This window comes from Alexandromys fortis, unplaced genomic scaffold, assembly GCF_014885135.2.
Source record: "Alexandromys fortis isolate MF-2015 unplaced genomic scaffold, M_Fortis_MF-2015_v1.1 scaffold_60, whole genome shotgun sequence".
NCBI lineage: Eukaryota > Metazoa > Chordata > Mammalia > Rodentia > Cricetidae > Alexandromys > Alexandromys fortis.
Genome location: NW_026067946.1, coordinates 9,869,553 through 9,881,175, shown reverse-complemented (window position 1 = coordinate 9,881,175; position 11,623 = coordinate 9,869,553). Strand labels below are relative to the sequence as shown.

Sequence of the window (11,623 nt, the reverse complement as noted above, 5' to 3'; positions counted from 1 at the left end):
GGTCTTTGGGATGTTTCTAAGATCAATGAGATACCAAGCCTAATCAAACACAACTGCAATCTTGTAAGAAGTGATAAAGGCTGGGGCTGGAGAGATGGCTCAGTGAATAAGAGAACTGGTTGGTCATTCAGAGGATTCCGGTTCAATTCCCAGCACCCATCTGGCAGCTCACAACTCTCTGTATCTCCAAAATCTGACACCCTCACAGAAAGATACATGCAAGCAAAACACCAGTGAACATAAAATAAAAACATGAATTATATTTTTTAAAAAAAAAAAAAGAAGTGAGAAAGGTGATTAATGCATTCTCCTTGCTCTCTGTCTGTCTATCTTCCCCAAACCCCATTCCTTTGTGATGTGAGGACAAGGCAAGGATCTGGCTGCCTGCTAGCAAGAAAGAGCTCTCACAAGAAACCACATCACCTAGCACCTTGTTGGGGGACTTCAGTCTCCAGCACTCTGAAAAAAACCAACCTTCTATTGTTTAAAGCACTCAGCCTGTGGTCTTTTGTCATGAGCCTGAGCTCACTAACACAGAGGTAACCCAAACATAATGGTACTCACAAACGGATCTCTTGCTTTCCTTTTTAATTCTGCTCTTCTTCTTTCCCTCAAACTCTTGAGTCCTTCTCCTCCTCCTCCTTCTTTTTTCTTATTTCATTTGGGAATGCGCTTAATCAAAGAGTAATATATGTACTTATTTGTCATGCCTTATAGGACTACAGAGGATATTCTGTTCAGAACCGCAGTATGCTGGGTCTAAAGTCTTTCCAGAGAAATTCTAAGAGAGATCCACACAGTGAGAGACACACAGGAGTTGGAGATAACATGGTTGGGAGTTAAATTAGCAAACATATTTTCAAATAAATGAACCATGGACCGATAGAGAGTGAATGAGAAACCTACGAGGTACTCTGTCCTGTGAGATAATCCTGTAGGGGTGTAACACTAAAGCCCCACTACGGATCCAGTTTGTATCTTCAGCCCAGGAATACAATTGTTAGCATGCTTATTCGGTGTCTGCAGAACTCACACACCCACAGATGGCGGGAGCCATCAGGACAATCCAAGATTCCCCCTTTCTTGGATCCATGTAAACTTGTGATTAGAATTTGGCTGCCTCTTCCTGTTCCCCTCCTGAGAGTGAGAGAGTTTGTGTGACTCTTCCGGCTTTCCGACATACTTGGCAGTTTCCTTTCCAATGCTAAGTAAGAAACAATGGCAGCCTAGCTTCACTATGGCTAGAGCGAAGAAGTCAGCATGCTACAGCTCCTAGCCAAGTGCTACATACTCTTCCTCACGCCTCTTCTCTTACATCTTACATCGATGCAAACTCAGCGTAAACCCTTATCTTTTCTCCCCTGATTCCTAGGACAAGCCTTGCGAATCTGTTTCCAGTCTGGCATTCCTCCTCATTGCAGCTTTGGTATTCTTCATTAAAGCTAAATCGAGATATTTTTGCCAGTGCTTCAAATTCCAAAGAGATCCCTGTACTTCTTAAGGAAACGTGGATTCCTGCAGGCTCTAAGAACCCAGAGTGGTTGGCCTCTGCTAATCGCTCCTGTACTTTCTCTCTTAGTATGACACCTTGATTATACTTCCCACTTCTCTTACCCCTGAGCCTTTTATGCCTTGCTGTTCTTGTGTTCCCCCACTTTCTGCTTGGCGCTGTCTGCTGTCTTCATTTCAACCTCCCGGCTTCCCTCCTCATTCCATCCCTCATTGGACCCACGGCACCCTGATCTCACTTTTGCCCCAGTCAACGTTTTACTCTGTGTTGTTGTTCATTTATTTCTCTCTTCCCACATTTTTTGCCCCCGGATTGTCACCATACAAATCTTTGCAGAAACTCAGTAAATATTTATTTAAAGCAAAGAAGTAGGGCCTACAGTAGGTAAGAAAAGCAAGGAAGGAGGAAGCAGAGGGAAAGACGTGAAGAGGGAACAAAGGGGAGTGATGGATCAAGGGAGAAAAAGACAGGGGGTCTACTGGCTGATTGGCTAATGAAAAAAGAAAAGGGGGCAAGAGGAAAGAGAGGTCAGAAGAAAAAGCTGAGAATGAGTTCAGAGATTTAACAATGCAGGTAATTGTAATGACCATGGTTGATAATGAAAAATGCTTATACTACCTGAACTTGAGAAAACATTACTAATACACAAATGCTTTTCTCTTCCTCCACTATCCTCTACCATCAGGGTATATTGTCAGTTTGTGTTCCTAGGTGCTGTGGTTTGTGCAAGTGCTCCCCAAGGCTTGAACAGAAGGCTTGGTCACCAGCCTGTGGTGCTTTTGAAAGCTAGAATCTTTAGAGAGTGGGGCCTGGTAGGAGGAAGATAGGTCATGGATGTCCTTTGAGTGGGGCATGAAGACCCAATCCTCTTCCTCTTTGCTTCCCACCTGCATGAATTGAGCAGCCTCCCCTGCCCAGAACTCTGCCCACGATGCTCCACCTGCACAGACCCGAAAGCAACAGACCCACTGGCCACGGACCAAAACCTCCAAGATCGTTTTCAAATTAAACTTTTACTCTTTATAAAGTTATTTTTCTCAGCTATTCTCTACAATAATAAAAAGCCGATAAACATAATAAACCAAGAAAGGCACAGATTTTGGGAAAAAGAACAAGATGTAAGTGTAGTGTGGGAAGGACAGGAGAAGACCTTCTTTGTAAAAAGCCCAAACTATAGTAAAATATATATAAAAAATGCATAGTTTGGTTACAGACAAAATTTGCCTGACAGATCATGAAATTCCATCCCTAGAAATGGGAGGGATTATCAAAAGAAGAAGAAGGAAGCTAGAGAGATTTCTCAATGGTTAGAGCACTTGCTACTCCTGCAGAGGACTAGGATTTTTAGTTCCCAGAATCGACATGGTGGTTCACAACTACCTGTAACCCCAGTTCTAGGGGATCTTATACCCTCTTCCGGCTTCTGCATGCATGTGGTACACCTTAACTCATAATACATTCATATAATAGATAGATAGATAGATAGATAGATAGATAGATAGATAGATAATCGATAGATAGATAGATAGATAGATAGATAGATAGATAGATGATAGATAGATAGACTGCTGTTCATTTAGTATTGTAATTCTCTACACTGAAGCCCTTCAGCCAATTCCTGAGCCAATGACATAAAAACAATAATAATAATAACAAATCAAAGTGGCTTTTGCACTGCTTTCTGTAACTACCTCGTGCAATAACCCTACCAAGGAAGTACTCCTACAAATGGGGAAATGGCAGTTCAATTTAAGTGACTTAGCAAGGACAGAGCTAGCAAAGGGCAGAGCTATTCACTTAAGTATGACAGAATACATCCTCTGAAAGACAATCTCACCACTACCACAACCCAGTAGCTTACATACAGTCAGTTACTTCAAATCCCTCCAGCACTGAATGGGATCCTAGGCTCATATTCTCCCCTTTTCCATGCCCAAGGCCAAGATAACCTTGTTTGAGTCCTATGGTGAGTTTGGGGCCCCAAGGAAGGATTGGGAGGTTAATAAACTTTCTAGTACCTGGGTCAGTCCTTCCCTACTCCTCTTTGTCTTGGCTTTGATTAAACCTCCCTCCTTGTGGGCTTGAAGGTACCTGTGTATCACGATCCCACTGTGATGGCTCTACAGTTGAATTTAGAATTAGAAGGCTTAGAAATCACTCAGTACCCTGACTTCCTTTGACAGATGAGGAAGTCCACATGTTCTTTTTGGATACATCTTGACATTCTCTTACAGTTGGCTCATTCCACAAGGAATTTAAAAGAAATGTATCTTTTTTAAAAATCGGAGAGAATATTAAATTGGCTAGAATTCAAATAAACACATCCTCCCTGTCCTGTCTTTCTGCATCTGCTCTGACTCTGGGGACTGATACAGCTATCTCTGTCTCTGAGAAGACTCTGTGTATGAAGCCCAGCAGTGTCTGGCCACATGGTGGTCCACCGAGGGAGAAAAGTTTTAAGTTTATTTTTATTCTTTGACTATTATGTACACATACATACACATGCGCGTGCATGCGTGCTTGGTGGAATATATATATTTTATATACACGCTTTTATAAACTTTTGGTCATTTTTCACTCCAATTGCCCCCTCCTCTTTCTCCCTCTCCCACTAAAGTTCTTCTTCCCAACAAGTCCCTACTATTTTAATTTCCCTTTTTTTTCTTTTATTGAAAATAGATCTCTCTTTCATACAATATATTCTGATTACAGTTTCTCATCCCCTTACTTCTCCCAGTTCCTCCCTACCTCCCCTCTCGTCTGGATTCAGGCCTTTTCTGTCTTTATTTAGAAAACAGGCATCTGAACAATGTTGAGCAGACTCAGAAGGTGTCACCCGCAGAGCAGAAAGGGCAGGATGTTGGCATACTTGTTGGTGACACCATGGAAAACAACACATTTACATATGAAGATTATCAGAGCACCCCTGAGGGGCTTGAGTCTCACACTACACAGCGACCTCAAGGGGCAGTGATCTGTGGTTCTGGGTTGGAGGTCTTACTGCTAAGTTAACTCAGGTCCTGGTCTTTGAGTACAGTGAGGATACCCAACTTTTCCAAAAGCACTGTGTAAGGTCATGCTCACTGCCTAGTGTTTGGATTCTCTAATGGCAGAGCCTGTGTGATGATACAGAGCAAATTCCATACATATGAAGGTTACCCACTGTCGAAGGTGATATTCCCAGTGAGGGTTTTCCATTTTCTTGGTGTGGACACTTTGGTAGTCACCAATGCAATTGCAGGGCTCAACCCCAATTTTGCAGTTGGAGATATCATGATGATCTGTGATCACAACAACCAACTGCTTCATTGGTAAAAACACTCTCCAAAGCCCCAATGATGAAAGGTATAGGGTTTGTTTCCCTGCCATGTCTGACGCTTTTGACTGGAATATGAGGCAGAAAGCTTTAAGTGCCGGGAAACAAATGGGGAGCAACAGGAATTAAAGGAAGGCACGTATGTGATGCTGGCAGGCCCCAACTTTGAGACTATGTCAGAGAGTTGCCTGCTAAGGATGTTGGGAGCAAATGCTGTTGGCATAAGTGCAGTCTCAGAAGTTATCGTTACACGCCATTGTGGGCTTCAAGTCTTTTGTTTCTCACTCATTACTAATAGGGTCGTCATGGATTATGCAAACCTGGATAAGGCCAATCACAAGGAAGACTTAGAGGCTGGGAAAGCAGCCACACAGAAATTGGAACAGTTTGTCTCCATTCTCACAAAGAGTATTCCACCCCGTGAGCACATGCCGCATAGATGTCTACTTTGGTCCCTTGCTGGGGTCACTAGTCTCTGCTCGTAGATTGTCACAGAAAGGGAAGAAGATTTTTGCCCTTCCCCTCCTCTATGTTCTTCTACCATTCTGATGTCTGTCCCTCTTGCTCAGTTGCCTTCTCAAAACAATTTAACTTTCATTCCTCTGAAAGAGCTGGAGCTTGTGCCCCACCACACTTGGGAAACATGCCTTCGAACAGTACCTTCTAGATCTGGGAGATCACACACATGTTCCTCTAGGCCAGTCTGGCTCCCTTAAAGCACAAGAGACCAAAGACCAACCCAATACCTCTTGGATTTTATTTAACAACACTATGCTTTCAGAATAAAGAGAACAAATACTTTCTTAAAAAACAACAACAACAACAAAAAAAAAAAAAAAAAAAAGGGCATCTAAGAAATAATAAAGAAGATAAATAAAAAACAACAACAAAACAAGAAAGATGGGCAAAGAAAATTTACAAGAAAAACATATAGATGCAGAGACACATTTACACATTTAAGAATTTGATTAAAACCCCAAATCAGGAGCCATATTGTATACTCAAAGGACCTGCAAGGTTAAAGAAAAAAAAAATAACTGCATTCTGAGACCAAGACCCTCCACAAACGCCACTGAGTTCCTTCCCTGTTGGCCATCTGCTCTTAGGCATAGAACTTACCCTTAAGAGTGCGTTTCTTTTTTTTTTCCCTAGAGAGACTCCCTTGGAGAAAACTAACTCTTCACTTGTAAGTGGCTACCAATTGGAGACAGCTTCCACTGAGTTTATTAGGGTTGCTTGAATGAGCAGGATTCGGGGGTGTTTTCTGGAGGATGAACAATTAACAAGTGGGTTCGCCATTGCACAAAGTGCTAAGCCTTCTCCCAGCAATCGTTAATGGATAATAGTCCCTCAGAAAGGGGTACCGGCCCTTCCACTATCCACAAACGCCCTACTTTGCTCTCTGCTGCTGGGATAAACACCATCGCCAAGAACAGCTTGGGCTGGGAAGAGTTCACTTCCACTCACAAGTCACAGTCAATCCTCAAGAGAAGCTGAGGCAGGAACTCAAGGCAAAAGCTTGGAGCAGAAACCGTGGAGGAACAGTGCTTACTGGCTGTGTTCAGATGAATAAAATCTTCCAGTACTATGAAAACTTGCCAATAGGGAGGATCCTTCTAGCTCTGTTCTTGGTCTATCTTCCTTTCAACCAACGGATATGGTTTTCAGCAGTACATTCTCCCCATCTAGTTCAGGGGCTACCCAAGCATGATGGCAAAAGCCTAGTTGGTCTGGTACCCTCTGAGGATGCCCTAAGCAACAACTCAAAGGGGGGTATCTTGCATCTGGCCCTGGAACTTTTGTTTAGTAACTTCTGCCTTCTAGAAGGAGCCCTATCTACTCATGCCTGATGCTGAAGAAGAACATTTTGAGCTAGGGGGCCAGATGCCCCATCCCTAGGCAGTCATTGGAAGAGAGCTATGGGCTAATACTCTCTTCTACTTGGGAAGCTGAAACTGGAGCATCACTTGGGCCTAGGAGTTTGAGACAAACCTGTATAATACAAGCAAGACTCCAAGACTCCTTCTCCAAACAACAGCAACAAGGCAACAAACAGCTGTGTTCTTGCCGACCTAAAGGAGTTTACCAACCTTGAATATGGTCGCTATTAGAGGTAAAATGGTGTGGGAAGTCCTTCTGTATATGTGGTGCCTTAAATGAATAAAAAAGTTGCTTTCAGCCAATGGCTTAACAGATTATAGCCAGGCTGGAAAAGATATATAGAGAGAGTAGGTGGAATTATGAGACACCATTAGCTGCGAGAGGAGAAAGATGCAAACTGCTAGTCAGAACCTTGTCAGTAGGCCACAAGCCTTGTGGTAAAATATAAAATAATAGGAATGGGTTAATTTAAGATATAAGAGCTAGCTAGCAATATGCTTAAGCTATTGGTCAAACAGTATTGCAAATAATATAGTTTCTGAGTGATTATTGCGGGACTGAGCAGGACAGAAACCTCTGCCAACAGTAAGACAGAGAAAGGCTGGAAAGGGAGGAATAGGAACAGGAAGGTAAATGAAAGCTATCGTGGGAACAATGAGGCGCAGGTTTACTGTCACTTTAAACGAAACACAGTACACATATCTCACAGTAGAATTTTTCTGCCATGTGTCTAGATTCCAAATGTTTTTAATTATGAAAAGCCTCTTAGTCCCCTTTTAGGAGATGAGTGCCCACGGGGTGGGCGGGAGCCACACTGTCAGTGGGGTCAGTTGTTTCTCCTTTCTTCTCCTTCTGGGGCACAACCTCTGAAGGGAGAACATATGGGGAAGAGCTATGAGTCTGGGAAGGATACATAAATTCTGCAAAGATCATGGTTGCAGACACAACTGGCTTCACATCAGAAAAACCTTTCCAGGGTAAACATTTTGTTTAAATATTAAACTTAAGCAAAACCAGACAGCAGGAACTCAGGCAACATTGCAAAGAAAAGCAGCAATGTTCTCAAGTGAAAGGGAACAAGTTAATGCTTCCCCAGACGGACAGGCCCTCCTGACACAGAAAGACAGCTGTGCCCTGAAGACCCCTGCAGGCTTCCACTCTCAGAGCTGATGCTCTGGTCCTGGTTGGGATGCTTACAGACCTCAGTCATTGCTCTTAGAGCCAAGCCTTAGCTCTTGTGTTGATGGTAGGAATAGACAGCCTGTTTTGTACACCCATATAGTCTCCTCCACTTTTTCTCTTCTAGCATTAAAAATAATCCTCCTAAAAGCCAGGTACTATAAAGCACTGTGTTTTCGATGGCAATGGGAAAGAAAGTACCAAAGATCAAGGGATCCTTCAAGATATCTCCAGGGCAATTTCACAAAGGAGGGCATGTTCGATTCTGCTCTTATCAACCTTGTATTGAATTTGTTACTCTCAGTGAAAATTTGTAACCTATATTCATTGTCTAATCAATCTACGCTGTACTATATACAGATACGGATAGAGTGCAGATGTAACAGGTATAAGCGAACACTGTTTGTCAAGTAAATGAAGAACAGCCCATTTTGAAAGCTGGGGAACAGTTGTTGAAGGGCGCCATGCATCCTTCCCTCTCCGAGGGTTTATATGCAGCTAGTGGTTGCTAGGGAAGGATATTTTCTTTAGTGTTCAGTCATGGGTAAGGTGTTTATGCTCCAATACACAACCCTAATGAAATTCACTGGACTCATTGGGATACACACGCACGCACGTACACGCACACACATGCAGGCACATGCACACACACAGCATGGATGTGTATTAGTTGGGAGTGAGAGTAGGATGTTGAACGACTGGAATATTTGTGAAATGTGTGATAATAGTGTAACAAAACCCATTTTCAAGCTGTCTCAGTAACAGCAAAAGAAGTTAAGCTCCTTAGAGCAAAGCGAAGAGCTGCAAATTTCTTAGCATGGGGACGAGATAGATGCATAGGTTGGTTTGCTGTCGTTCAAGTCTATAAACTGAACACGCAGACACTTTATGTTGTGTGTATATCTGGGGAATTTCATGAATGTGTGTGCATGTATGTGCTCCCATGTTTGCAAATGTGGAGGCCGGTTGGGTATCTTCCTCCTCACTTTCTGCCTTATTTTTGAGGCAGGGTCTTTCCTAAAACCTGGAGTTCATCAGTTGGATGCATTTGATCCAACTGGCCAATGAGCCCTGAGATCCTCCTGTCTTTACTTCTCAGTGCTAGGATTGCAGGCACAAGTTCCTGTACCTGGGTTTTGATATGGACTCTGGGGATTCAAACTCCTCATACACCAAATGTCTCAAAATTAAGTTTTAGGTACGTAAGTTCAAATTTTAAAGAGGAGTCAAATTTGTAGGGAATATCTAGAGAAGTAATTTTGATTTCTAAACCAGAATATGAATAAAGACCATTTGATGGATAATAAAATATGTTTAATCAATGGTTCTACTATTGACAAAATATTAGCAATGAAAGTAGCTCCACACCTGAGAAGAAATTACTAAAATAAATCCAAAGGATGTCCTTACAATGGTATTTCTGTGTTTTTGAAAAACAGGAATGGGACATGGAAAAAAGAACTATCATAAGATGAGACAAACTTAGTAATACAAATGGTTCAAGCATGTATTGGGGAGCCGAAAAGAGCTCTCTCGCTCCTTTAACATACAGACGAAGAGTATACGCTCGGCAGAGGCCAAGTACCTCCCCAGGGTGACTTGTGTTGGATCTTCTCCAAAGACAGCAGGACCCACAGAAAGTCAGCTTATCAGAAATCCATCCTCCCTTCTCTTTTTGATAGGACAATGTGGAACCAGAGAGCTGTATTTAAACTGGAAGCAGTGATGGAGCAGCCTCTGTGGTAAGGCTGCTTATGTGCTATGGTTGCTAAGCCCAGAATAGTGTGCATATGGGTTTCCAAGGTAAGGGAAATGAAACAGAGGGACAATTTTTATCTCTGTGGATACTGGCGTCTAAATTTCATCCTTGCAGTGTCTTCAAACCACAGCAAAAAGATGACTTTAAAACAGTATAATACCAGATCAAAAATCCCTCCCTTTTTTTGTCAAATGTATAGTCCTATATGGGATGAAGAAAAAAAAAAAAAAAAACAAGAGCAATTTTCCTTGGGTGGGGAGGACTAGTTAGTGTCTTATACAGGTAGAAGAATATATGTTTCCATTTAAAGTTTGACATTTTGTATTCTAAAAAGTTTACTTTCCCTTGTATGTCTGTATCGTGCACAGTTTACAAAATATACTGTCAATATTATTACGGATTTTTAAAGCCATTTTTTTTTTTCATAAGGCCAGACACAGTGGCATACCTTGCTCTTAGGACTGGGGAGGCAACAGGAGGAAGATGGGAAGTTCAAAGTGTACCTGGGCTATATAATGAGCCCCTGCCTCACACTGGAGACATTTGATGGTCATCCTCCTCTAGGTTATTAAGAACAAAATTCCTGTTGATTATTTCCAAGAGTCAGCAAAATCCACAGTTAAAATTAAATGTGAAGTTGAGGCGGAATAACACTAAAGCTACCCTGCTGAAAGCTACTTACCAAGAACTGACTTATAGATAGGAGCCTAAGAGCTGCCTTTAACAACCCAAGAGGCCACAGAAAGACTCGGGGTGCAGAGGATTCCTGGGAAATGACAAAGATGAGTCCAACAGCTGTTACGGATTTTGCCTCAGGCTTGGACCTGGTAGACCCCAATGGTTCTTTTTGCAAACAGCCATCAACAACTGATATGGTGCGCACAAACCTGGCAGCATCACGAGTGGAAATGTAAGAGGACCCCAGGAGATAAAACATGTTGGCAAGGACCATTTGTTCATCATGACCCTTCTGGGACCCGAAGGCTCTGAAGCAGTTTCACAGATGTTTGCACAGCATATGCTGTGCTAGGAAACGCTGGTGAGGTAGCTCAGCATTTCCAGTCCCCATCGAGAGCCCAGTCAGGATCCCTTCCCGTGTGCATTTTAAAACACGCTCCTCCCAAGCTGCCTCTTCCAGAGTGTGCATGCACTGAGGGCCCCAGAAAATGCTGCAGTGTAATTGCTGCAGCTGAGGACACTTGATGCTCCTTTCATTGCCAAAATACATTAACAGAGGGCTTTTCCAACTTCATTCACCCTTCGGGAGTCCTCTTTACCACACATCCTTTCTGCTTCTTTTATTTTCATGAATCCTTCCTTCCCCATGATTGTTTATTTCCCTTTCCTATTCATAGGCGGGCAGGTGCAATCACAGCTTGCTCCTCTTAAGAGGAGTGTATGAACAAAAACAAGAATTCTTGCCCAGTGGCATAGTTTTAAGTGTGCTTGATGGGGTGTTTTACCCTTTATCCCTTCTCAGCCCCCTAAGGTGAGGCCCATTGCATTTGGAAGCCTGGGAACTCACAGGCAGTACCTGAGTAGACTCTGCAGAGAGCTCAGGGGACATGGGAGAATTAGGACAGTGCGGACACGACTGAGATATTATCATAGTTGGAACTTGCACTACTGTGTCCCACACACTATTCTGTGTGCTTTACAGTCATAGCTTTGAGATCTGCAGTGAAAAACAAACAACAGTCTACACTCCTTGTCAAATCCTGTTATTATTTATATGATTTTCATTGAGCAATTTAGAGGAGACACTTTGAAACAGTGAAATACTCCTATATTTGCAAATAAACAAATACATGTTTATGCGTTATATACACACCATATATCAAGTTGACGGGGGGGGGGGAGGAAGGTTGAAAGAGGATGGAGAAAAACCAAGAGAAATAATTTCAAATGTTTGGGAATATGGGTCCCTACGTAAGAGTGCCTATTTTACAAGCATGTAGTCCTGAGTTCAAATCCCTAG

General features: G+C 42.6%; 1 protein-coding gene and 1 pseudogene across 2 annotated transcripts in view; one reads left to right on the top strand and one right to left on the bottom strand.

The window, feature by feature from the left end:
- Window positions 1-11,623, bottom strand: part of Mcc (MCC regulator of WNT signaling pathway) — a 379,948-nt gene that overhangs the window by 343,456 nt on the left and 24,869 nt on the right. The gene's annotated exons all lie outside the window — the stretch shown is intronic.
- LOC126506006 (purine nucleoside phosphorylase-like) lies at window positions 4,358-5,311 on the top strand (annotated as a pseudogene).